Source organism: Danio rerio, chromosome 7, assembly GCF_052040795.2.
Source record: "Danio rerio strain M-AB ecotype USA chromosome 7, GRCz13ab, whole genome shotgun sequence".
NCBI lineage: Eukaryota > Metazoa > Chordata > Actinopteri > Cypriniformes > Danionidae > Danio > Danio rerio.
The window spans coordinates 37216234-37244132 of record NC_141027.1 but is presented as its reverse complement, the minus strand read 5'-3'; the positions used below and the strand labels follow the sequence as shown (position 1 = coordinate 37244132).

The window sequence follows — 27899 nt, the reverse complement described above, 5'->3', positions numbered from 1 at the left end:
ATAGTGCATCTTTGCACACTCAATTTCATTTTTTTTAATATAGACACATGGCGATAGCATGCAAATTAAGAGCACTTTCCACGTTTAGAAGTGTGCTAGCGGTCCTGTAAACAACAATGGAGGACATACAGCAGATTCGGTTCTTGCTTCTTGGCATGTGGCTTTTTGTTACAAGACAATGTTACATGACGAGCTTTGATTGAGCATGGTGTGCATTCCAACACTGTATTATTACGATGTCGTGATTTGGATGTGCACTTAAAAATATACCTTCTTTCGTTGTTGTTCAGCAGCAAGTGTAGCTCTACCCTTTTGGAATTGTACTGCTTGTGGTAAACAGTAGGTGCCATAAATGGTTTGGTAATAGTATGCTTTACTATTTTGTTACTTCTTACAATGGAATTGGAAATAAATACATACCTACTGTAATACTATACCAAACCTTACCGCTCAGTGGAAATGAGCCTTTGTAAAGCTATGTGGCAGGATGGATGCAAATGTTTATCATAAGTTCCTACGTTCTTGTTTTCATAGGCCAGTTAAGTTTCTTTTAGTTTTAACTTATTGAACTAGTCAATCAGAGAAAACCACAATAGTCATGTCTGATAACTCTCAGAAACATTCAGTTACAAAAATGTGATATTTTTACATTAAAAGGAAATGTGTTGTGAAAAAAAGGATGCTAAGTTAATTTAGATTAACACAGATTCATGAAACGTTAGTCAGTTTAGCTCTCTAAAACTAACTGTGCGAGAGTATTTGAGTGGGTGTGTTTGAAGCAGAAGAAAGGGAAGGTCTGTTCTGCTACAGGTCAACATATCCCTCCTTAACCAGACTGAAATTTGAGATCCAAGGTTAATCTATGCTAACTGGTCTACTGCTCACTGTTTTTGATGACTGAGGGAAAAACTGCTGAACAACACAAGACAAACATTTCTAAATCATCTTGCTGGATGTAGAATGTTGAAGTGACCACAGACAGTTACTAGCTTCAATTCAATTGAATTAAATTCAGTTTAATTAATGTTTATTTCTATAGCACTTTTATGTGTCAAAGCAGTTTAACATAGAAGTTCCAGTAGATTGAAACTGTGTCAGTCCAGTTTTCAGAGTTGAAGTTCAGTTTAGTTTGGTTCAGTGTGGTTTAATTTTCACTGCTGAAAGTCCAAACACTGACAGCAAATGCATCCATGTGCAGCTCCACAAGTCCCAAACTAAGCAAGCCAGTGGTGACAGTGTTGAGGAACAAACTTCACCAAATGACAAAAGTTAAGGAAAACCAGGCTCTGTTGGGCATGACCATTTCTCCTCTGGCCAACTTCCTGTGTAAAGCTGCTGTCTCGGCAGCAGAGGCTGAAGAACATTGGACGTTTAATGTGGAAAAGCTGCGAGTGTGAGTAGGTAACCGGCTGGTGTACTGGCTAGCCTACAGAATCAATGCAGAGACTTGTCTGTCACTGGGGTCTTTCAGTAATCAGTCTCATACTCTCCACTCCTCCATGAGCATCACAGCATCTGCTCAGAATACGGCCTGGTCTAGGATTATGGAAACCCTTAGGATAATAAAAAAACAGACCAACGTAAGTGTAGATGACATTCAAATTATAATGTCATTTGGGAAGTGTTCCCACCTCCTGTGGCCCTAATTAATGCAGACCTACAATCCTTTAGAGGATTTGGATTCCAAAAGCATTTCAGTATGTTCAATCTACTTATATGCAAACATTGGTATAAAGTGCTCAGCATAATTGAGTAATCTCCATTTTAAAAATGAATATTTTTATCCATTTCTTGCCGAATATAGACAATGTATTTTGGTTTATTTAAACAAAACAGATTTGTTAAACAGATATTCAATCATTAATTTTATTTCTTAATCAGGGGTCACTACAGTGGAATGAACCGTCAACTTATCCAGCATATTTTTTATGCAACAGATGCCCTTCCAACCGCAATCCAACACTGGGAAAATGTAAAAAAAAATAAAAAAAATAAAAAAAAGAAAGAAAACAGATACATTTATTCAAATTATATTTTAGTCACCAAACAAATTTAGAAATTGAAAGATAAAACAAATTAATTTAGGCAAAATATTGCAAAAAAATATTACAACCTACAAAGTTTCAACTAAATTTCCCAATTTTTTGCTTCTCTTGATTTTTCCTATTTTTAAAATTTGTATTTAATATTTTTAACATATACATATGAGAGTGCTAGTTTTTGAATTATTATCGTAAGTTATTTTGTTAGATAAGCTCCAGATTTGGCTTCAGTACTGACTAATCAAATGTATTTGCACAAATATTGTACAGCTTCCTATTAAAAATATAAATTTAAAAGATAGATTTGTGAGGGGTGTACTTATATATGCTAAGCACTGTACATAAAAAAATATGGAAACTAGATTGTGCATAACATTTCCTAAATGTGTGTAAACCATGATGGAAGCATATTTATTAGTGTTGTATACAAAATGGCCGTTGTTTACTAGCTCTTTCCCTGACAGTTGAAATGTAAACAGTACAGTCACATGGGGGATGATCACAATCATTTGTGCTCCGCTGCTGTTTGTAAAAAAAAAAATTTAAAATTATAAATTTTTTTGTAAAATTGAAGTGATTTTAAACTAAAACAAATAGTTTTACAACAAAAACAACACTCATCCACAACTAAAATCCCTGTACCAATTTTGGTTTCAGTATAAATACGTGTACTGTTAAGCCACTAATATCTACTAAATAAATTCATGTGACTTTGTGACAGCAACTCATGTGACTGAATAAACGACAATTGCTTTTCTGGTAAACTGTCTAATACGATGCAGCAAACAGGCATAAATTAGCAAATATGAAGTTAATTGGACAGTTTAGTCATTGTACTGTACAGAGCCAAAACAGCCATTTCTATTTAACACTCTTTTTGAGAGAAGTTAGATTTATTGTTCAACATATTTTATGACATTTCAGTATTTCTGCATTAATTAATTCTGCATGGATGCAATCACGCCAGCTGTAGCAGAAGGAATGATAATTCTGTAATTTTTACCCATTTGCATAATGAACATAATAAACATTAATGGTCATAAAATAAACCACACCTCAGTGGTATGTAAATAGTGCGTTATTCATTTCAGTGCAGATGTCCGTGAATACATTTGTGAAACAAATGTAATTTCTATCTGTTTCCCCTCACGTCTCTCTCTTTACTTTCCCCCCGGTCTCGTTTAGATGGTTTCTCGTTGTCCTCTCCCAAGGCCGACGGGCTCTCTGTCATTGGCAGAGACATGAGAAAGCAGCTGGGTCTTTGTGTTTGGAGGAGCTTCAGGTAATCAACAATGCAACCACTTACCCACAGCTCTCCGTGAAGAGACTGCCGTCAGCATGGCCAGGTAATTGAATGCATTAGCTCTGAATGAAGGACTGTTGTTTAATCCTCCTACACAAACATCTCTATCTCCACCATTATCTTCCCGTGTAGCTGCCTTCCAAAGGAAATACACATTTGCAGAAAAATATACATGTTCAGAGGGAAGCAGTGTTTAACAGTAAAATGAGGTCTTTCTCTGTGTGTCTGTTCCCATGCTGTTTACCGCTTCACTGTGAGATAACTGTCCTGCTGTTAAAAGGAGTCATTTTAAAAGGGACTTTTATTGGACTACTAAATGTAGCGGAGTGAATCGTTTGAAGACTAAAAGGAAAAACAGTACCTTTAACCTTTCTGATAAGGAAAAGGTAATTCAAACCCCTACACGAGCACTGCCAGATGCGTCTGTTGAAAATGGTATTATAATTATCTATTTCCCCCCCATGGCAATTTGTTCAAAATGTGTGCAGTTTTAAATATTTCACAGACAAACTTGTGCACACACACATGCACAAACACACATCTTTATGGGGACTTCACAGAGACGTAATGATAATGATTATATCCCCTTCCCCTAACAATCAACCCCTAAACTCAACCTTCACAGGAAAAAAAACTCTACATGTTAACATAAAATGCTTCATTCATATTTTATATTCATAAAATATTTTCTTCATAGAGACCAAAAAATGTCCCCACAAGGTCAAAATTCATTGGTATTTTTATATGTCAGGAATACAACTCCCCAAACCATATAACCCTATCTATGTAGGGGGGCTTCTCATAGACAATGATTTTTATACTGTTCAGTCTACCACCCTTAAACCCAATCCTCACAAACAAACTTTAAAAATAATATTTAATATTTTCAAAATGTATTATATAATATATTATCTATTATGATTTATGAGCTGTTTTCCTTGTGGGGACCAAAATAAATATTTATTAAATTATTTTTGGTCGCCACAAGAAAAATGACCCACACATACAAAAGTCTTGTCGTCAATCCCAGTTGTAAGAGCAATAAATATTAACTTGACTTATACAGTAGTTGATCATTTGGAAATCATGAGGCAGAAGGTAGATTTTTCAGATGAATCATCTGTTGATCTGCATCCTAATCATCACAAATATTGCAGAAGACCTACTGGAACCTGCATGGACCCAAGATTCTCACAGAAATCACTCAAGTTCAATGAAGGACAAGTAATGATTTGGGGTAACATTCAGTATGGGGATGTGCGAGAGATCTGCTGAGTGAATGGCAGACAAACCACAGTAGAGGGCAAATAAATTCTTCAGCAGGAAAGCGCTCCTTCTCATACTTCAGCCTCCATATCAAAGTTCCTAAAAAGCAGAGATGGACAAGGTGCTACAGGATTGGCCAGCCCAGTCACCAGAATGATTATTATTGAGCATGTCTGGGGTAAGATGAAGGAGGAGGCTTTGAAAATGCCCAGCAGACACACAAAGTCATAAGACATTAATATTATGTTATATTTAGGTCACTAGCGTCTAGAGACAATGATATTTTGATGTCCAATAACGATGTGTAATGAAGTTGACATTTGGTTGATTTTATGTGGTGTTGGAAAATGACCAAAATCAAAGGTTGAGCCAACATCTTAAACCAACATCATATTAACGTCAAATACTGACATTTATTCATCAGGTGTGGCAACCATCTGATAGACGTCATAATGATAACGTCCACATAACATCAAGCTTTGCGTTGGAAAGTAACCAAAATGCAATATCTGTTCGAAGTTAGACATTGACGTTATAGCCTGATGTTGAGTTCTGATGTCAACCCAATTTTCATTTCCAATCAAAATAAAACATCCAACGACGTTGGGGTACAGAATCATTCTGACATCATGTTGATGTCCTGTGCCTGCTGGGTAAATCCAAAGAATCTTGATGAACTCTGGATGTCTTGCAAGAACGCTTTCTTTGCCATTCCAGATGACTTTATGACTAAGTTATTTGAGTCATTGCAGAAATATATGAATGCAGTCCAGTAAGATCATGGGAGTCATACACAATATGAATTCTTTTTCCACTGCACCATGTCATTATATTGTATACTGTATATTATTTCTGTTAAGTGACAAGACTTTCGTCTTAGCAGTCAAACCTTACTGTCCTAATTAAATAATTAAAAATCAAGGCATGATCATATTTTATTTTGGTAAAATAAACAATCTAGGAGCCTTTACCTTTCATATACTGTGCTGATACCAAATGATCAACTACAAGTCAAGTTATTATTTGTTGTTCCTAAAACTTGGATAGGCGACAAGTCTTTTGTTAGATAGTGTATAAATCACCTGTCAAAGCAAGGTCAGAGTTTACTGGTACTACTTGTAAAGACATTTGGTTGCTAAAATTTGGTGAACACAAGATGTATACACACACAATTTTTGTACATGTTATTACTGATAACATTTAATACAATAGCTTGAGTAACTAGTCATCTCTCACACTATTATACAATCCACACCCTAACAGGAACTGAACTAAGCTTATATAACTACAAGTAATGTTCAGCATTATTTATACATAATTTAGCTTCGAGTAATGGCCTTTGCTTGCCATTTCACTCTGCACCCCATTTACACACATAAAAATAACTGTAGGCTATGTTCAGGTAGACTATGCATGTTCTCATATGTGACAGGAAGCCCTTTTTTCCTTTACATCAACTATGTATATGATGAATAATTTGTCAGAAGGGCAAAGGCTCATTGTTAGCTCTGACTTTAGCGGGTGAAGACAGAACATCACAGCAGTGCCTCATTTAGTTTTCCTCATTCTCTGTGGTCTGTGGGTGGTAATTTATTTCATAACACTTTGAAGCTAACAGCTAATGTTTATCTTGATGAGAGAAAACTGGACTGGTGGTGTTTGTTGTGCACAAATGCGAATGCAAGTGAATAAAGTCTGACCTTCTTAAATTAAAATGATCATGTAATAAAGATAATCTCTTTAAGCAAGGCTACATGAGCAAACGAGCTGTTGTTTGAGATTTATCATATTATAAAGCTGCTTTGGCAAAATAAAATGTCAGTTTTATCCAAATAATATGAGATTGATAAAGCAGGTACAATTGGTATTTCAGACAAATAGCATGACTGCAAGTTTCATTAAATAAACAAGGTATTGAGTAACATGAAATGTATAGACATTAAATTTCCATTTACTTACGTATATTTTTTACTCAGCAGTATCCAAACAAAGTCAAAGCAGAAATCATATTGAGCATAATGAATCAGATGAGTGAATGATTCAATGACTCATTTGTTTAGATCCTGAACAAATCTCTCTTTCTACAAATCAGTTGAATTAAAGCAGTTTCTTACCCTTGAAAAAATGGGCTTTGATTAAAACTTGTTAATCAAGCAACTCGTGATTTAATTTGATAATTTATCAGGGATTATAATGAACAACAAATTTGCAGGTCGCAAGGAATTAGCTTTTAGGTGGAAGTGTCTTCCCATAGGCTCACACTAATATATACCCACATAGGTATGAAACATTTCATATTGATTAGTTTTTTCAATCAGTTTGATATTGTGTATTGTTAATGCCAGCGGTCTCAACTGCCAGCACATGAGTTATTTATGACATACCCCCTCACAACTCCACCCCGGAACTCACAACTGATATCAAAAGTATAAAAAGATTTGGCCCCCCCAAAATATATATATATATTTTTTTATTACTATCAATGTTTCTGACCCACCACCTACTGGACATTTAAGGTAACTAACTACTATATATATATATAGTATAATATAATGATTTAATATAATTAATTTGACATCAAAGTACAGTGGCAGAAGGTGGCAACGAGGGGCAATCGAACTTGGGTTCCATCCAGGCAATTGAACCAAGTGCAAAAGCACTCTCAGTATACATAGACGAAAGTGACACACATGTAGTTTTTTCTGTGGCAGATTTAAACATTTAAAACTTTTTTTAATAAAGGGTCATTGATCATTTTGCTTATATCTTATTTAATTGATTTTTCTCAAATGTGTATTGAGATTTGTATAACAATTATGTCCATTAGTAAAAGTGTCATGCCAAGTTGGTTGAGTTTAAAATGTTAAAACAAATATGAATTTATACATACTTTACCCTCTTTTTGTAGTGGTTTTGTAGTAATGAAAGATATTGCAGTGAGCAATTGCTAGTAAAGTCACTAAAGTTACTCAAACTGCTTTCTGGTTTTCTAATCTGAAGTACACTACTTTTTAGCAATTGTAACAATTGGTTAGGACAGAATAATATGTATTATAATTATTATTATTATGTCTAATATTTGTAGTACTTACATGGCAATTTAAACTACATCAAGATATGTACAAGAAACAAAAAGCTATAGCTTTCACTGCATGTACTCTGTAGAAGAATGACCAATTGCCATACAAACAACATCTAGATATATTTCAGCAGGTGGGTTACGCGATTGAACAGACTGATTTGCATTACCATTGGTGACAGGTAATGCTTGAAATATAAACTTCATGGGTGTTGTCCTAAGATGGATCTATTACATCAGGTTTGCACTTTCTTCGTCTGCTTAAATGTTAAAATGAACCCCCTTTAAGTTGTCAGTCACAGCAACAATCCCCCTGGTCCATTTTTATATTTTCAAATACTTAGAAAGCATCAAAATATGCTTTTGCAATGCTTTTTCACTATGATGTTATTTTACATCAAATAATGTGATGTGCATATATATATTGGATACACACATACATACATACATACATACATACACACACCTCTTACCTCATGCATAATATTCATCCATATGGCAAAAGACTATGCAACACTTAACAGTTATGATGAGTCACAGCAGAAGACTAAAAAGCTGCTGTCAATCTGCTCATCTGAATTCTTTCATACACAGATCTGCAGAAAATGTATTCCTTAACAAAAACAAAAAATTTAGACAGTTACAAATTCCTTCCCAAAATGTAATTATGGAAGATTTAAATACAAAAATAAGACTTTTAGCACATGTGAAAAGAAATATTCTTATTTGTTAAAATATATTTTAATTTGTTTCCAACTCCAACTTTAATCTGACTCCAATTTATAATAATTTAAATTTAGATTCTGCCATATCAATCTGATTACCTTAGTGTGATTTGGTCTAATTTAGATCAATCAATCTAATAAATCCTTATTTTCAGTTAATGGTTCATCGATTACCCGAAGTCGGTTTGACTCAGTATGCTGGCCAGTTTCATCTGCTCACGGACACATCCTTGCCAGTTCTGGTTCTTAGATAAAGGAAATTAGTTTACAGTTATATCCTCTATGTAATATTAGGCCACTCATACATAAAGGCTTGCTCATACATAAAGAAAGTTTGATTTTGCCACTAGATTATATCATACCATCCATTGACCCTGAATATATGACTAATCCGTAGGCTGCGGAAGCATCAGCCTAAACAATCAACTAGATTTAAGTGATTTCAGGAGATATTAGAGTTAAACAAGAATTTTAAATGCATTTTTCAGGCAAAGACTTTGCATTCCATTTCACATAATTAAACAAAAGAAGCCAGTTCAGATTGTACAACTTCAATCACCCAAAAATTCAATCACCCAAGAGCTCAGGATGCATGATTGAGAAAACCTGAACAACTGGTTTCCCAGCTGATATTCTCAGATTAGAAAGTTTATTGTTTTAGTGCCGGGCAATTCTCATAGCCGAGTCTCGTGTGGAATTCCATAACAGTTCTCTGGGTTTAATATGATGGAGATATTTAGCATCCTCACACGTCAATACCTCTGCCACATGTGTACAGTGCTCCCAGCACAAATGTCCTTTAACTGTATTAGTCAAGACTAAAGCCAATGGGAAGATGCTGGACTTTAGCGCTGTTTACGGGTGTTAGTAATGAGCAAACAAACAAAACAAAGCACAAAGGCAGAACATTTCATTTGTGAGATATTGCTTTTTATAATTTTGTATGTTACAACTTTTGTGCTTAACAAGTAACGTTATTGATGATAATACAGTTACTCAGTGCACAATAGGCAAAGTAGCACCAACTTGCACTAAATTCTAGGCTTATGCTAGTTTTTTTTAATTAAATAAGCAAACAATGTAAACATGTCAACAAAGTGCTGCGGTGCCAGAAACTAGTATTATTGTCGGCTAAGTGAACGAGTCGTTTATAACAGGGATTCGTTCACAAACAAATCGCTCCCTCTGCTAGAATTAGAAGCAAAAGCAAAAAGGGGGTGTGTTTCAGGACATGGATTAGATCAAATATTACAAGGATGGAGGATAATACATTATAATGCATACAAACACATGCTTATTGTCAGGAATAGCCATGCGATCACAATCCATCAAAAGTGGAGTAAAAATATAATTTTTGTAGTTAAAAAAAATATTTGCATACTGACCACCGGGAAAACTCTAGATTGTAGATATATGTGTATATGTGTATCTCTGGTTCTGGATGGCCAGTCCTTTACTGCACCTTGGTCCCACATTCATTTTAAAGGAACCCAACCCTGTACTAAAATAGCGGTTCTTCCAACAGACAACATTAGCGTAGGCTACGTCTAATGTAATAATTTATGCAACAATAACCCTCACTTGCTTCCATCTATGGGTCAAACCAATGCAACTTTCAGAAATAATTACAAAATTTAACTAATAACACACATATATACTAACAAAATATTAACAAAATTGTTTTATTTATGAATACCAAAAATCAATAACTGTGCAGCCTGCAGGCAACAGTTTTTTTCTCTCGCTCTCTTTATCTGTAAGGATAACCGAAACCGCAGTAGCAATATAGTCAGAGCAACAGTCTACCATGAATCGCCCATGTTGTGTTTGTCTGGAGGCTAAAGTGCACCTTTATCAGCATCTCTTTCTCTCGCTCTGCCTTGTCAGGAACCCTCAGCATCACCAGCTCATAAACAAACTCAGACTGTTTACTCAGACTGCTTACATACACATAAACAAACCCAGTAAGTGGCTCTATTCCAAAGATCCTAAAATATTAGTACCGTCTCAGGCATTCCATTTTTGTTTAGAAAATGATTCGAATGCGTGTAGATCAGCTTGATACAGTTCAGGGTGAAGGTTTTATACAATTTACTCAGCTACTAAACTATCACAGAGGTGGGGTTGCACAGAAATAGACTGTACAAACAACCAGAATCTTGCTTTGATCACTGTAAAGCAAGTTCTTGTGCAAAAGTACTAAATTAAATATAGATGAACACAATACTGTATATGCTAAGAGTGCACTATATTGGTGGAAAATTCAATAAACAGGCAGATAGTGGCTCAAAATATAAGGATTAGCATCAACTATACAGTTGAAGTCAGAATTGTTAGCCCATCCTAAATTATTAGCCCTCCTGTTTATTTTTTCCCCCAATTTCTGTTTAACGGAGAGAAGACTCTCAACACATTTCTAAACATAATAGTTTTAAAAACTCATTTCTAATAACTGGTTTATTTTATCTTTGCCATGATGACAGTGAATAACATTTTACTTGACACTTCTATACAGCTTAAAGTGACATTTAAAGGCTTAACTAGGTTAATTAGGTTAGAGTAATTAGGCAAGTTATTCTATAACGATGGTTTGTTTAGTAGACTATGGAAAAAATAGCTTAAACGGGCTAATAATTTTGTCCTTATAATGTTTTTTTAAAAAATTAAAAACTGCTTTTATTCTAGCCAAAATAAAACAAACAATACTTTCTCCAGAAGAAAAAAATATTATCAGACATACTGTGAAAATGTCTTTGCTCTGTTAAACATCATTTGGGAAATATTTAAAAAAGAAAAAGAAAATTCTTAGGGGGCTAATAGTTCTGACTTCAACTGTATTAGAGCTGCATTATATTGAAAAATTCTGACATTGCAATATTTAGTTTTTCTGCAATTTGTATTGTGATACTGGACAAAAACTTTTTTTGGTGAGTATAACTGTATTCGAGTAAAAGTTGAATAATCAAATGTAAACAATAACACTACAGTCTTCATTCTAAAAAAAGTTACATACTATCAATTATTCAGTGTTATAATTTCTTATACACAAATTATTTAAATGCACTTGAAGTCACAGGCCTTAAAAACAAAGCAAACAAGCAAACTTTCATTCTATGTGAAGGTTAAACTTCACCATAAATCAACAATGTGCTTCCTAGTCAGCTATAATTCCACTCAAATTTCACTCAAAGGGATGATTAATCTGAAACTGAACTCAACATTACATATCCTTGCGATGTTATTATTTTGAATGATCACATTGCGATATCGATGCTAAAACTACAGCAGTCAACATTTGAAGTGGGTCATCACCTTTCATCAAAGTTGTCCTAAAACTATCGTACAGCAACCATTCTTGTCCTAAGACAATTTTGAAAAACATCATTGATACACTACGAATGTTGACCACTGTATTTATTGTGCAGCCCTGGTACATTCATTCATTCATTCATTCATTCATTTATTCATTCATTCATATATTTATTTATTCATTTTCTTTTTGGGTTAGTGCTTTTATTAATCGGGGGTCACCACAGTGGAAGGAACCGCCAACTTATCCAGCACATGTTTTACGCAGCGCATGCCCTTCCAGCTGCAACCCATCACTGTGGAACACCCATACACATTCATTCACACATACTGTACACTACAGCCAATTTAGCTTGCAAGTCACCTACTGTATACTGCATGTCTTTGGACTGTGGGGGAAACCGGAGCACCCGGAGGAAACCCACGCGAACACTGGGAGAACATGCAAAAAGCCCTGGTGTAAATTATGCTAATATGTCTTGCTCATAATTGTGAACCTGCAATGAATAAGTACAAGCAACAAGATTACAATGGCAGTCTAGTTTTTTTACACTGTTTGGGATTGTGAATACAAGTACAGAATAAATAATAATGTACTGTATGATGATGTTAGTAAGTTATAAATAACAATCATGAACATAGTGCATGCAGGAGTACTACCAGTCTATCTAGATTCAAATGTCTGCTTGTTAAATCCCTTAAATCATATGATTTAAATGGAAGATATATTTTAAAATCAAAGAATGTAGCGAGCATGTGCATGAAGTCTTTCTTCAGCATGCAGCGTACAAACAAACACAGCACAAAGCTCTGTTATCTGTCATTTTTGTTGTTACATGCAGGGTTCTTCCTTCTTCTTTTGGCCACATGGTACTATCATGTTGTCATTTCTACAAATCTACACAGCTATGGGGTAGTGTTTGAGATTTTTACAGTCTGTAACCTGGGGCCTCATGTACGAAGAATTGCGTCAAATTGATACAAAAATATTGCGTACAAAGCTGTAAATGTGCGTATGCAGTGTTTCATACATCTGAATTTTTTACTGCGTACACACATTTACAGCTTTTTGCGTGTGCAATGTTTTAGTATGAATTCGATGCTAGTCGAAATCCCATGCGGAATCCCAACCATATTAAAAAAAGCAGTGTTATTTGGAAGTTTGTCCTCTGGAATTAATAACAAAAGAAAAAAAATAGAGTGAGAGAGTTTAGCTGACGCGTTTAATGCAGTGGGGTCTGAACATAGCACTGTGAGTGAATTCAAAAAGAAATGGTCCGATATAAAGGTGTAAAATTTTGTAGTGTCTATTTAGGCTAAGTGCAAAAAGCACACCTAGTTGGAATGATCTCCGTTTGATTGACAGAGACAACATAACTAAAGAGTGTAAAAAACAGCAGCATGAGTGGCGTAGCTCATAAAGCGCATGGTAACATGTTTTGACACGTTCGATCATGAACTCAGTTCGAATCCAGCATCTGAACTCATTCTTTTTTCCCCCACATAGCAGATTTTGCCTACTCTTCATCACAAGGAAGACAAGTAGGAATCATTAAATAAATGTGTGTATCATGATAAGCGCATTTGAGCATCACATATTATTTGCACATTTATTCAATGGAAATGTTTCTATTTCACGTATGCAAATTCGTCTTCAGATGGCATGGTATGGAAACCTTATATACCTGCTAGACATGTGAATGATCCCATCCCATACAGCTGCCATTGCATGGCTCAAAGATACTTTGTGCAATTTACCATAATTGCCTCTAGGAGTCGCCAATGGAAATAAAACAAGCACACACAAGAAATGCACGTACGCCAGGCATGAAGTTGGCATGGACCAACACACATTACCACGTTCATTTCATCATTAGTAAATCCAAATGTGACTGTAAAATCTGGCGAATGCAAAGTTTTTGTCCGTACACAGCGTTGATACATTGAGGCCCCTGTTATTCAAAAAGTTTCTTTAAGAGAATTGACAATGGCGACACAATTTGACACAATTTGACACTATCCAAAATAAAAAAATTAAAGTAACATATATAACTCAAACTAAAAATATTTGGGTATCAGCATCAGTGCTTGCCCAAAACCAGTTGTCTCATCTGATAATACCAAAAATTTAATATTGTAAAATACAGTACAGTAGATTAGGAAACTTAAATTATTAAATATAATAATCAAATAATCTAGAAAAAGCTATTTTTTTTAGATTGTGATATTTCGTTGATCCACAACATTTTAACAATTTTGTTTTCAGTGAACAAACCATCATAAAAAAACTCATGATTTTGATAAGACAACCATGGTTAGTCTAATAAATTTCCTTTGTGCCTCTCCGTGTTTGCACTGTTATAGTATATCAGTTCAGTATGTTCACTGTTACATAACTGTCCCCATGCTGGTCATGTGTTTCTTTTGTTAGACCATTTTGTGCAAGACCGCGCAACATTGCAGCATTTCTTGTGGTCACGGTGATTCGCTCGCGCATTCTCAGTGGCCACATTTGTAGAAATACTCTCAGATATAGTTTAGCACAATATCCCAAACATTGATGTCACTCACTGACTAAGGACAATTGACCTTATTCTAAAATGCGGAAGTGCGCCTGTTTTCGCGATTGTCTTAGAACTTCCGATTCAGTCGCCTATGGGAGAAATGACTAGGAATAATAAACGGCAAAAAATGGCCAAACTACTTGCTCAACAAACAAATGTTTCCATGACTACACAGACCAAGTAGCATAATATAATAAGAAAATATTAAATTGCAACATCAAGCAGCGTAACGAGCAGTTGTTAACGTCAAAAAATGAATGGAAGTGAATGTGACCGGAAGTCGCGAGACAAAAAGATTCAAATGGCAGCGCCCGCTCGTCAGCTGAGAATAAGGTGAATAGTACGATGTCATTTGGGAAAAACTGAGTAGTCCTAACTGTTTTCTGCGTTTTGAGTATTGTGTATATAAAAAATCTGTCATTCTAATTAATCCCTGTCTTGTCGTTCCAAAGCCCTAAGACCTTTAAAACCCCCTCTGAGACCCTGAGATCTTTATGAAAGAAAAGGTCCCGAGATGTTCAAAGAGGTCTTGACATTTTTTTGATGCACAAAGTGTTCTTGGAGCTTTATATGATCACAGTTGGACCACTGAAGTGACATGGATTGGTTCTTTTCTGGATAATAACCATTGACATTTAATAACCAAATGTACAGACAGACCACTGATGTCTATGGAGGATGAGGAAGCTCTTGAATTTTATCTAAAGTATTTTAGTTTGTGTTCCAAGGTCTCAGAAGACTAGAACAACATGAGGGTGAATAATTAATAACAAAAATTTTCATTTTTGGCTGAACTAAGCCTTTAAATTTCTTTGGTTTTGAAAGATCATGTTTATATTGTCGGTTATGTTATTATTTACTCAAGCCAGTGGAGATTCTGTCCAAAGGTCCACAGATAAACAATATCTCTCTTAAGCCGAGAAATGTTAAAAACCCGAGGCTATATTTCACATCACTCTATTTTCTTTTATTTAGCTTCTTCAACATCAAGGGCTTGGATATTGTCTTCTGAATAATTGAAGTCTTTGTCTTTCATTTCATGTTCAGTGTGTTTCATGTTATTATTGCAGTTTTGTTCTATTGCTCTCGATTTGCATTAGTCTGATTGCTGCGATGAGTTTGAGCCATGCATGCGTCAGTTATGACAGGGAGAGCTGTTCGGTTTCTGGGGGAGGGGAGAAAAAGGCACCATTAGAATCCCATTTTCCATTTTCATTTGTGTTGTGACAGTGTGGAGTCTTTTGTTGCTCTATATTGGTTCACTGGGCTGTACGTGAAACACTCAGATTTAAATCAATTGAAGCTCAGTGAAGTCCCAGCCTCCATCCTCCTTGTTTAAAAAACAAGCCATCTTTGTGTAGACCTGACCTTTAGTGTTTCTCTAAAGAAGCAGCTATTTACATGACTGGCTTAGCTGCATGTAATGGCGAGGGCTGTTCTGAGTAAATGCAAATAGCTCTGTGAAAGACTACCAATCCATCCCATAAAATGAAAATGAGCTCTTAAAACCTTTGGTGGAGAATGAGTTTTCACATTCTGACATTTTCGAGAGTTACAAGATTGAAGGCTTCAGGCTATTTGCTGTGGCGTTTTGCAAGTTTACGAACCCGAGAATGCTTCTTACATCATTTGGGAATTTGTTTTACACTAATAAATTACCCAAATAGCTCATTTTAACTTTTTTTTGGGCTACAACATGAAGTTAATTCATTATTATATGCAAGATAATCTCTCATTAAAAAAAAAAAAAAAAAAAAACGTATTTTGTCCTAAAGGTTTTAAAAGCAACCAACAAGCCACTCCAGGCAGAGCAGTACTGTACCAACTTTCTCAGACAGCACTTAGAAATCTGTTGAGCTTGCCCTGGCCATAAAACAACAATAACCTCTTTATGATAAAATCCAGCAGGCTGCCAGCTGAGTCTCTGCTTTCCCTTTCAGGCTGAATAAAAGTAGGAAGAAGTGAGGGTCCTAAAGCAAAGAAAATGGAGTCTTGGATGTGTGTGTGAATCAGATAAGAGAATGAGCAGGATAATTAAACTCACGCTGAGGGGGAGAGCAGGACAAGAGTGTGAGCAAGAGATGGGAGAGAGTGAGAGAACAACCATGGCTTTCTCCTTGTGTAAACTCACACAAACTGTCAGACTGTCCACCTCGAAGGGTGATTATGTCACTTTCTTGTTTTCCTCATGAATACCACTCACAAAAGAAGAAGAAACATACACAATGGCTGGTTTAAAGCTGTTCAGAATCTCCCTTTCTGCTCTGTTCACAGTGTTTTTACAGGAATGTCTGGTTAGTAGTTATTTTCACAAAGCTATGCTTGAAGAAATCAAAACACAGTGAGATGTTATCTGATTAAAAGGGGGTTATACTGTACTGTGTAGAGATTTCAGAAGCGCTCTTTATTAACAGCATAGATGACTGCTGATGTAAATTTATTTTAAAAACGTAACCATAAAAACTGTTAATGTATTTAACAGTATTATGAACTGTATTTTTACTGTAGTAAATTGTTGCAGTATGTTACTGTATTTTAAAGTGAAAATTACTGTATACTTTACAGTAAAGATATATATACAATTCTGTAAACATATATACAGAAATGTAAATGTAAACAGTATTTTTACTGTTATTTATATTCACCAAGTTCCTGGGGAACTGGATTCTGCAGGAAATTGTTAACAGTGTGAACTGCAGTTAGCAATTTATTACTCATACTGTAGGCGTAACATTTAAGAGTCGTGCACACCCAATGTGCAAGAGACTGAGCGTGATTTAGTGCCTCAATAAACTCATGGCAATGTTTTTTATTGTTTGATTAGAAATATAAAAGAAACTGAAAATACTTTTGCTTTAGTATAATGACAACAGGTATTTAGAAGCACTGCTTAGAGCAAATATGTGCTGCAGGTTGTCTTAACAAAACAAGCACAAGAAAATGATAACAGTGAAACAACAGCAGTAAAGAAAGCATCTGATCATAGCCATACATTTTAATAATATTATTAAATATTCCAATATTTGTTTTGCTTTTTAAATTATTCACAATCTTTCTGCTCCATCGTTAAAAAAAAATCCAAATTAGAGAAAACATTGCGAATGACACGCTCTATGGTAAGAGTGGAATGTATTGTCTCTAGAGGTAAAAACATTTCCTATAGAAATAATCATGTGTACAGGATATAAGATGTTCTCACGCCTGACTATGAAGTGTTTTTTGTTAAATTAAATGTGTACAGAATGAGTGAAATGTTTTTGATTTGTCAGTGTTTTAGTTAAGGCGTTTATGCCTGTACGTTTTAAACTGACTTTTTAATTAATTGGTTATTATTGTTTTATTTTTTACCTGTCCAGGGACTGCATGTGGAAAAAAGCAATCCTGCTACAACCTGGCACAAAGCATCTTTTCCTTTTTTGAGGTTAATGTATTTTTTGTGCATGTCCCTGTTAAACAAACAAACAAACAAACAAACAAACAAACAAACAAACAAACAAACAAATAAATAAATAAATAAATAAATAAATAAATAAATAAATAAATAAATAAATAAATAAATAAATAAATAAATAAATAAATAAATAAATAAATAAATAAATAAATAGATAGATAGATAGATAGATAGATAGATAGATAGATAGATAAATAAATAAATAAATAAATAAATAAATAAATAAATAAATAAATAAATAAATAAATAAATTCATCCATCCATCCATCCATCCATCCATCCATCCATTCATTCATTCATTCATTCATTCATTTATTATTATACTGTATTTATAAAAGCTTGGCAACTGACCAGCATCATGCCAGTATAGATAATTAAATTGAAAATAAAAATATACAAAACACTAGCTAAAACATTTGCAAAACCTAGCTTTTACAAAGATTTTACTGCAAAAACATACCAAATAATTTATAAAACAAATCTGTAGTCTAGGAATTCATAGATGTAGGAAGCAGGGGATGGTCTACTTCTTATTCTTTATCTTTTTTTTTTTTTTACAAGCTGTTGATGTTGCAAACAACACATTTTTTGTTTCATGAATACATGACATTTCTAAAATATAGGCCCTTTGAGTTGACGTCCAAGTCAACATTCACCTCACATCCTACACACTTTATAAAGCACCTCAAAGGGTGTAACAAACTTGCTATTGTCAACACTTACCACAAAGTTCAGAAACTCTGACTGTGACTACACAAACAAAGTATGAAGGCACAGAAACAGGCATTTGATATACATTATAGCACCAGCTTACAGACAAAAACATATTATTAACAAAAGTAATAGAACTTAACTGATTGTCCGGTACAGTTGAAAAGATTTTTCCTCAAAACCTGTAGTCCAAGGAACAAGCCATGAAGCCTAAAACACCAATGACATATGGGGCCTACAGGAAGTACTGAATAAAAATAAAAGTCCCCCAATAGAAAAGTCCCAACACAACATGTTTATCAGATAAAAAAAAAACACTCAATTAAATAATAATATAAGACAGATCAATCGATTTACAAAGTGTTTGTGTCAGAAAACTTCATTTATGAATTAAAACATTATGTTCTGTTTATTTAGTTCACTAATTCACTTTTTTAATCTTTCATGTAGAGACACGGTGGCTCAGTAGTTAGCAGTCGTCTAACAGCAAGAAGGTCACTGCTTCGAGTCCCAGTTGGGGTCAGTAGGCATTTCTGTGTGGAGTTTGCATGTTCTCCCTGTGAATAAACTAAAATTGACCATAGTGTATGTGTGTGAATGTGTGTATATAGATGATTCCCAGATCCGGGTTTTCAGCTAGAATGGCATCTGCTGTGTAAAACATATCCAGGATAAGTTGGCAGTTCATTCCGCTGTGGCGATCCCTGATGAATAAAAGGACTAAGCTGAAGGAAAATGAATAAATGAAAGAATGAATAAAAGAATGAATGAATGAATAAATGAATGAATCTTTCATGCAGTTTTGAGCCTAACACGGAAGAGTAAATGATTTCAGATGAAGCCAAAGACTTTGGAAAAATTATTTGTGTTTTGGAACAACATTTGTATGATATTCACCTTATAATGTTTTAATCTTGAATTAAGAGTGAATAGTATGCAAATTAGAATGTTTTTGGCTGGAAGAATGACTTGAGGGAATGAGAAAACGACTATTAAAGTCATCACCTAGTGGTGTATTGATGCAACCAACAAAAATGGCAATAAAAATTGACACTAATGTTTTAGTTTGGTGAGCACAGGGCACATAAAAGGTAATCTTTATACAATATCTCAACATGCTTGATTCCTCTTTTAACTGTGAACACACGCTCATTTCCATAGTTTAATTATTTCTAATGAACAGCCGCACAACAAACGCACATTAACATAAAATGTCAGTGTCAGCGTGAACAAAGAGTTCATTCTCTTGATAATAAAAGGTGTCAAGACAATGACAGAAAGTCTCCCATATGTTTCTGTCTTAATAGAGTTCCCTCAAACTTAAACACCCTTTCAGAGGAAGTTAACCAAAGCACCTGGTGCAGCCATCAGAGATAAAGACGGGATGGTTTAACTAATTGGTATGTGGCAGTGGGGGAAATAATTGGATGATCTGAGGCACTGTCTGATGGCAATAGGAGAGAGAGAGAGAGATCTGTCTGAAAGAAAAGCTTTTCTGCAGCTCTGTGGGGAATTATCTATAAAGCGTTTATATTTATTCTCCCTTTCTTTCTCTGAGCACAGATAAACAGAGTTTTCTGTGACTCATGTGTCAAGGCCATGAAAGAGAGCCATGATTAATGTTCTCTGCTCCTTTTTCAGGCACTATTATACCTCCCCCTCCCTTCAAACACACACACACGCGCACACGCACGCACACACACACACAACTCTCTCTTTACAACCCATGTAGAATACACTGATTGTATTTAATATGCCATAATTCTTATTGCTTAATATAGCCACAATGTTAGCTCGCCACGGTAGAGGTTAAATAGATACAGCAGGATTACCAGCAAGCAATATTTTCTGTCGTATTCATTTTACGGTAAGCTTTATCACTGAATTATGGTTATGTTGAGTGAAATGACAGGCTGTTTTCAAAGTCATTTAAAGTAACACTCCCATTTTTTTTTTTTGGAAACTTGATTAGAAAGCCTGATTTTGTTAGGAAACATAGCTATTTTACAATTTGTCAGTTTAGTGGCTAATATGTGTGAATTTGTTGCGCATAGTGTATTCACTGAGTTCAGTTGAACGAAAATGTACAATTTTAAAAAGGAGACGTGGCATCCAACCCCACCCATAAAACCAAACATCATTGGGGATAATCAAATCGTACTAAATTGTACGAATGAGATCCTATGAATTCTTTCAAATTAGCAACTAAATCAAGAAGTAATAAATGCTGTGTCATTAGCACCTCACTCAAAAAATTCAGAATACAGTTTTGATAATGTTCTTATTTAGGGTGCTTTCACATCTGTGACTTGGTTCATTTGGTCTAGACCAAAGACAACCCATGATACATTGTAGTATTTTTCTGCCGTTTTGGGGTCCTTTTTACATCACACTGATTGCTTTGGTCCAAACCAGTTGAAAAGAACAAAAATGCAGTCATGTGACAAAATCCACACCACTCATTGGTCAGATGTTATGGAATGTATTTCCTAAACGGCTTTTCGGTTGGTCAGAATTAACATGTGGGAAATGCCAATGGAACTTCAACAAGTAAACAAACCAGCAGGCACAAAATGTCACATTTGACTATGGAGGGACGACTGCGCTGGCTGATTGTATCCCTGGTCCTAGTATACTGTATAGTTTGTTTACATCACTTTAGACAAACTATACATTTTGAGAATTAAGTGTGGCTGTGACTGGAAAACAATGTTTTAATGCATTGCAAATGGCGAAGGCGCATCGCAAGTCACTTCAGGAGGAGACGTGAATTAATTTTGCTAAATTGCGACATGGTCATCTTCCGGAAATATTACCAACAATCCATCAGGTAATGTTTTCCCTCTCTCTCTCTCTGTTTAGAACTGTTGGTAAAGCAATGTCAACAAATATTTTTCCTCCACATCCCATAATGCACAGCACATCAGACTACGGCAACTAGATCAGTCAAAAAAGGCGCAATAGTTTTTGCGGTTGTTCGGATCATGCTTTCACCACAAACAAACCTCTCCAGGGTTCAGTTGAAAGTGTATTGAGACCACCTCTTCAAGAAGGTCTTGTTATGCTTTTTTGGTACGCTTTTAGTGCGAACTCGAGTGCGATTGCTACATTCATGCCTGCCCAAACGAACCACAACAAGAGGGAAAAAGAAATCTAGTGCAATTCAACTGAACTAAATAAAGCAGGCGTGAAAATACCTTTAAAGCTTGACTCTTCTTAATCTCCTGAACATTAAAAAATAATTTTAAAAAATTGAGTGAGGTGATACTAGTCTAATCTGATTTAATGATTTATGCTAAGCTAAGCTAAAAGTGCTCCCACCAGACTGGGAGATCAGCTATATGGATTCAAAAATGGTCAAAATCAAGTGTTTTAACTCTAGGGGAGTGTTCCTTTAAGATTACAGCTCGTGGTTTTTAAAATGAACCGAGATGACCAATACATTCATCTGCTGTGTGAATGTGAATAACTTTTTTTTCATTTGTAAGTTTATGAGTTGAATTGGAACTGAAAGAAGCTGTTTTTTTAACACATTAGCTTACACTTCAGTTGTGCCATCCTTCTTTTAATCGTCTCTCTACATACAGTAAGTCATAAAGGGCTAAGCAAATTCTTATCTGTGAATAAAAGCTTCAGTAATTGAGTTTTATCTTTTTCAAACATACGGCCCAAAAACATTAACCTCACATTCAAACTATGTCTATTTCATGCCACACTGCACCTTATCAGCTCAGTTTTAACATAAGAAAGATCTTATCAGCCAAATAACACCTGTTCTCGGCTGCTATCTTGGACATATCAACGGCAGGTCTGATTAAAGCGTTATTTGAATGCTCTTTTTTGCAGTTAGTGCAAAATACATGTGTGCACAGTTACCAGGAAGTTGAGTCACAGCCAACGTTCTTTTTGTTGTCCCATGCAAATATATATCAGTATGCCATATTAACTCTATACAGACAGCTGTCAGGCATTAATGTAAGATTATAAAGGGAGAAAAAATAGCTTTTTGAATGAGAAACAGACCACGGTGTACTTGAGACAGAAAATCCATAATAAAAGTGTTTTATATTGTATTCGCCTACAGCTGGTAACATTAAAGGTGTGGAGGTAGAGAGGTTTCGTTCGCTGCTATGCACAGGATTTTATTGTTGTGCGAGATCTAAATCATGTTGTGCCAACATTTCACATTGTTGCATAGCAACAGCAGGATGAAATAACCCTAACGCTGTGGAAACGGGGCAATGTTTCACAGTGCATTTCTCTCCTCTGGATAAAGCGGCCCTGACGTCCCCTGAGAGGAAAAAGAAGGTAAAATCATGAGTAATGATCTAACGGCAAACAAAGACGGCTTTATAGCTTGAGCCAGATGGAAAATTCAATTTGGTGCAGATAAATAAATAACAGAATGCAATAATGTAAAACTGCACATAAAGCATGTGCACCTGGCACTGAGGGGAGCAGTCATTTAGGTAAAAACCAATTGCAGTTGATATAAAAATATTCATTTTGTGCTTTGCACTACATCATGTTCAGCGCACTCTGTGCTTCTGTGTGTTAGAGTAAAAGTCTGAGGATAGAAAATCATAATCCCCTACTGAATCTTTCTTTTCAATTTCACAAAACTGTAATAATTCTGATTTGTGTTCAATAGAATGATGCATGAGTTGAGTTGTCTAAGTTTGGCATTTGATACAAACAATTAAATCACACATATACATACCCACATATACCTTATAAAAGATTAAAATGTATTCAGAGCGACAATAGATGAACAAAGCTATTTCTGAACCGTTTTGTCCTACTAAAAAGCATCTGAAACCTTCGACCCGAAGGGAGCAGAAAAAACTCCTCAGACAGAGGATGAGAGCTACAGCTACTAATGTTCTGGGCAATCCGTAAAAGCTGCCTAATATACAAGGATTCAATACTCAGCTGTGATTCAACAATCAACCTGCTAAACCACCTGATAACCTGGATCAGTCTATTCCTGTTTTTGAGAGACAGACCTCCAAATCATGCCACCAGAGCGAAGGATAGTATAGACTCAATAAAAGTACGATAGAAAAGAGTAAGCATATTGGGGCCAATGTGGAAACATTTCCTGAGACAATATAGGAGCTGATGCCCCTAATTGCACACAGCATCACAGTTTGCCTCGAAGTTTAAAGATCGGTCAATAATGGTACCCAAATATTTGTAGTTCTCCACACATTTTACTTTTTGACCCCTGATATTAGCATTGAACTCATATATCCCAACAATGGGAAAGACACTCTTACATTCACACACACTATAGCCAAATTAGTTTATTCAGTTCACCTATACCACATGCCTTTGGACTGTGGGGGAAACGGGAGCACCCGGAGGAAATCCACATGAACACGGGAAGAACAAGTAAACTGGGACTTGAACCAGTGACCTTCTTGCTGTGAGCCAATTGTGCTACCCACTGCATTACCGTGCTGCCCCAGCTCCAGAATACAGGATATATTAATATTTGCTCTTCGTTGTGGTGTATTTTTTAAATAGATAACTAAGATAAGTAAAAATTAATAATTCAGTTCAATTAAAAGGTTCAAAGATTTGCCAAGAACAATGAAATTACAATGCATTACAAGGTTTGAGGTATATTGCATGTGGACTACTCTAGTGCCTGTCACTGCATGGTTTATTTTAATTTCAATCTGCAAGTTTTCTTCAAATATACACAATGCTAGATTACCATCAATGGTTATGATTAGTTATCTCATTTAATTCATTAAAAAATAATAATAATAATACATTTCAGTTGGAGGTAGCAACCCAGTTGGAGAAAAACAGCCGGGCAATTCATTGCAAATGTCATCCTTAAAACTAGAAAGCTACTTTAGCACCATCATAAAAGTCAGAACCATTTTAGAAGGTTTCATAATGGCAAAACTTGCAGTGCAAGTAATTCTGTGTGTCAGCAAAAGTGCTTTGATGGTTTGATTGTTGATTTCTCACAGACTCTCTTCTGCTTTTAATTCAGAAGTGTCACATCCATAAAGTTTGTTTCCTCATAATACTAAAAAACAATTAAATTAACTGATATTTTCAGCTATGACGTCTTCATCATATAGCTTCATAATATGATAATCAGTATTTAAAAAATATACATTTGACTAAAAAAGTTCACAGACTTTTTTGCAGACAGGGTGCACATGCAAGCTGAGGCAGCATGCTTTTAATGTGTACACCTAACCCCTCCCCTAACCCTTCCATTTACAATGACGTGTCTAGCTCTATTACGTGCATGTGACTACATGTCTGAGACTGCGTGTCTTAGCTTGCATATGCAAGTCTGCAGCCAGATACTATTGGAAAATTAATTAATTTTCTGATATACGTATTTAACATTATATACAGTCGTGCACACGCACAAATGTAGTCAGTTCACATGTTCTATGTTCTTTTTATCAGTTATTTTGTGCTACTACTCAGAACATTTTTGCTTAATATATAAAAAATATTTGAGTTTGTAGCCCACTTTATTGTGTGTGTGTGTGTGTGTGTGTGTGTGCGTGTGCGTGTGCGTGTGCGTTTGTGTGTGTGTGTGTAGCCCTATGGACCTAGAAACGCTGTTTTGATTTATATTGTACAGGCTTTACAGCTAAAAAGTCCCCAGATTGGGTGTTCTAGGAAAATGCATTACCCATTTTATATCTAAAAAAAAAGAAATGCTTACTAATAAATAAATAAAAAATTGTATTGGAAAAATTATTCACCCTGACCAATCTGGTGTTACTGGTCGCTTTTCTTTCTTTAATGTCTGGTGATTTATAAACATATCCTTGCTAGCCTTGCCTTGGATACGGTAAAAGCGTTTGAACAAATTGAATGGGACTATATCTTAGCTGTGATTAAAGATTTTAATATGGGTGACACATTCACCTCTTAGGTGAGGATGATATACGCTCCTCCTAGGGCTTCGGTCCTTACCAATTTGAACAGATTGTCTCAGTTACAATTACACAGAGGCACAGGTCAGGGTTGCCCTCTTTCACCTTTGCTTTTTTAAATTGTAATTGAGCCCCTCACCCTTGCATTTAAAAATAACCACTTGATTTTCCCTAACAATATAATCAATAATCATATGTCTCTTTGCACAGATAATAGTATTCTCTATCTTCAAAACCCAGAACAAACTATACCTGCATTAATAGGTCCTTGAGAAACTTTTGGCATACTTTCTGGGTTTTTGGGATTGGCAAAAGTTTTTTTGTTTGTTTGTTTTGCCGATAATTGTTAATATTGATTTAATGTTTATAAATAGTATAGCTTTTAAAATAGCCACAAGCAAATTAAAATAATCAGAAATTTAAAAAAACATATTAGATATACTCTGTGAGTTAAACTATTTAACTTGATAGGAAGTTTAAAGAAAAACATGAATCATTGGCAGACCCTATATGTTACATGTTAAGGTAACTCAAACCATTTGAAGAAACTGATTGCAACAAACCATTTAAGTTCAAAAACTAATCCTAATAAGTAATGTGAACTTAATCCATTTGAGTAAACCAAGCAATTTGAGCACAGAAAAACCCAATAAATGAGCCAATTGAGTACTGTAAAACCAAATAAGTTAAGGCAACTCTGATTTCAAATTGATTGCTACAAACCATTTGAGTTAAAAAAACAAATCTATATGAGTACTGTGAACTTATTCCATTTAAGTTAAAGTAATGAGGTATTTATTTAACTTACCTTCAACGCTGAGCTTAAAATTATTGTCAAATGAGCAGAATAAACGTTCAGTCAATTTTGAGTCAACTACACTCATTTCATTTGATAAAGGTGACTGTTGGGTTTTACGATGTATTGTACAGTATGTATGCTATTCATTGATAGTTATATCAATTAATAACGTACATACATACACATACATACATGTACATACATACTGTACTACAAAAAAAAGTGGAAGAGCTATCATGCAAAGAAGAGTGCATAATTTTATTTTGTCCTTTTAAAGCTAACCTATTACAAATATTTAGCATTCTACAGCGAACATGCAATTATCATGAGCAAATATACACAAAAAATTACATTTTGATATTATTTTCTTAGATCTATGGACTCCCAAAGAGCACAAGTTTGGCCACTTTTTATAAAAACAAAACATAAACAATAAATGAATGAATTAGTAAAAAAGTACATCTAAACTCTGAGCTGTAAGCGATCAGAAATGACCTTTAACACTGCACTGCCTAAAACAAGAGAAAGACATTAGTTACATGAGCAGTATAAACATCCATCTAACACATGTTTACACAGCAAAACTGTTTTAAACAGCAGAGTTAACTGTAAACAGCTCCATCAGAGCTTTATAATTGTCTCAAAGCAGACTTTACATTCTGGTTTTATACTGCAGTAGAGCTGTTCTTTGTTCACACATAGTAGCATCATAATGGTAATTTACTGGTAATGTTACAACTGGAAAACTGCCAGAACTGATTTTTGTTACCCTGTCTCTTAAATGTAATTTACTGGTAAGGACAATGTCTGTTTACTGTTGTAGAAATGACTGTTTTTATCTAATTTGTAGATAGAGCAGATTGTATATATACAATATACATGTGTGTTTCTATGTTTGCCATTCTAAAAGTTCTGAAATAGTTCCAACAGTCAAAGAGTGCTATTTTTTTCCCACCAAATTCCAGTGTTTAACAGTGTTCTCATTAGAGTATTGAGTCGTTTGCTTAGGTATCTGTTTGCCTATTAATTGCATAATTAGCGAAGACCTCATAGAGGTTCAGAGTCTTCTGTGCCAGGTATGTGAGAATATGTGAAGTTGATTTCAAATAAAACATGTCAATTAGTCTTATTTGGGGAGTCTGGTGGGTTACTAAGGTGATTCTGTTTAATGATAATTAAGTCTATTTTTCCTATCAGGTAAACAGGTATTTTACGGCCCAGTTTTTCACATACATGTACTCATAATTGTCATTATATAAACTGAGTAGGGCAGCACGGTGGCTTAGTGGTTAGCACAATCGCCTCACAGAAAAAAAGATTGCAGGTTTGAGTCCCAGGTGGGTCAGTTGGCAGTTCTGTGTGGAGTTTGCATGTTCTTCCTGTGTTTGTGTGGGTTTCCCCTGGGTGCTCGGTATACCCCACTGTCCAAAGACTTGCACTAAAGGTGAATTGAATAAACTAAAGTGGCCGTAGTGTATGCGTGTGTATGCATTAGTGTATGGGTGTTTCCCAGTACTGGGTTGCAGCTGAAAGGGCATCCGCTGCGTAAAACCTTTGCTGGATAAGTTGGTTGTTCATTTCACTGTGGCGACCCCTGAAGAATAAAGAGACTAAGCTGAAGGAAAAGCAATGAATGAACAATCTGAGTAATAACTTTTATCCCTGAACTTAATCCTAACTCATACAATATTTATGACATCTAATTCAGCGCTTTCTTACATTTCCTGCAC

The 27899-nt window shown here is 35.1% G+C and overlaps 2 protein-coding genes across 14 annotated transcripts in view; both read right to left on the bottom strand.

Moving 5' to 3' along the window:
* The window catches only part of LOC147843130 (uncharacterized), a 553038-nt gene that overhangs the window by 253839 nt on the left and 271300 nt on the right, over window positions 1-27899 (bottom strand). The gene's annotated exons all lie outside the window — the stretch shown is intronic.
* sall1a (spalt-like transcription factor 1a) overlaps window positions 1-27899 on the bottom strand; it is a 411399-nt gene that overhangs the window by 368131 nt on the left and 15369 nt on the right. For 5 of the 13 annotated variants that reach the window (XM_087259440.1, XM_087259437.1, XM_087259441.1 and 2 more), the window contains exon 1: window positions 18594-18699. The exons of the other annotated variants lie outside the window; for them this stretch is intronic. The gene's annotated coding sequence lies outside the window, so the exon portion shown is untranslated. Of the gene's footprint in view, window positions 1-18593; window positions 18700-27899 lie in introns of those variants that run through there. 13 annotated transcript variants of the gene reach the window in all.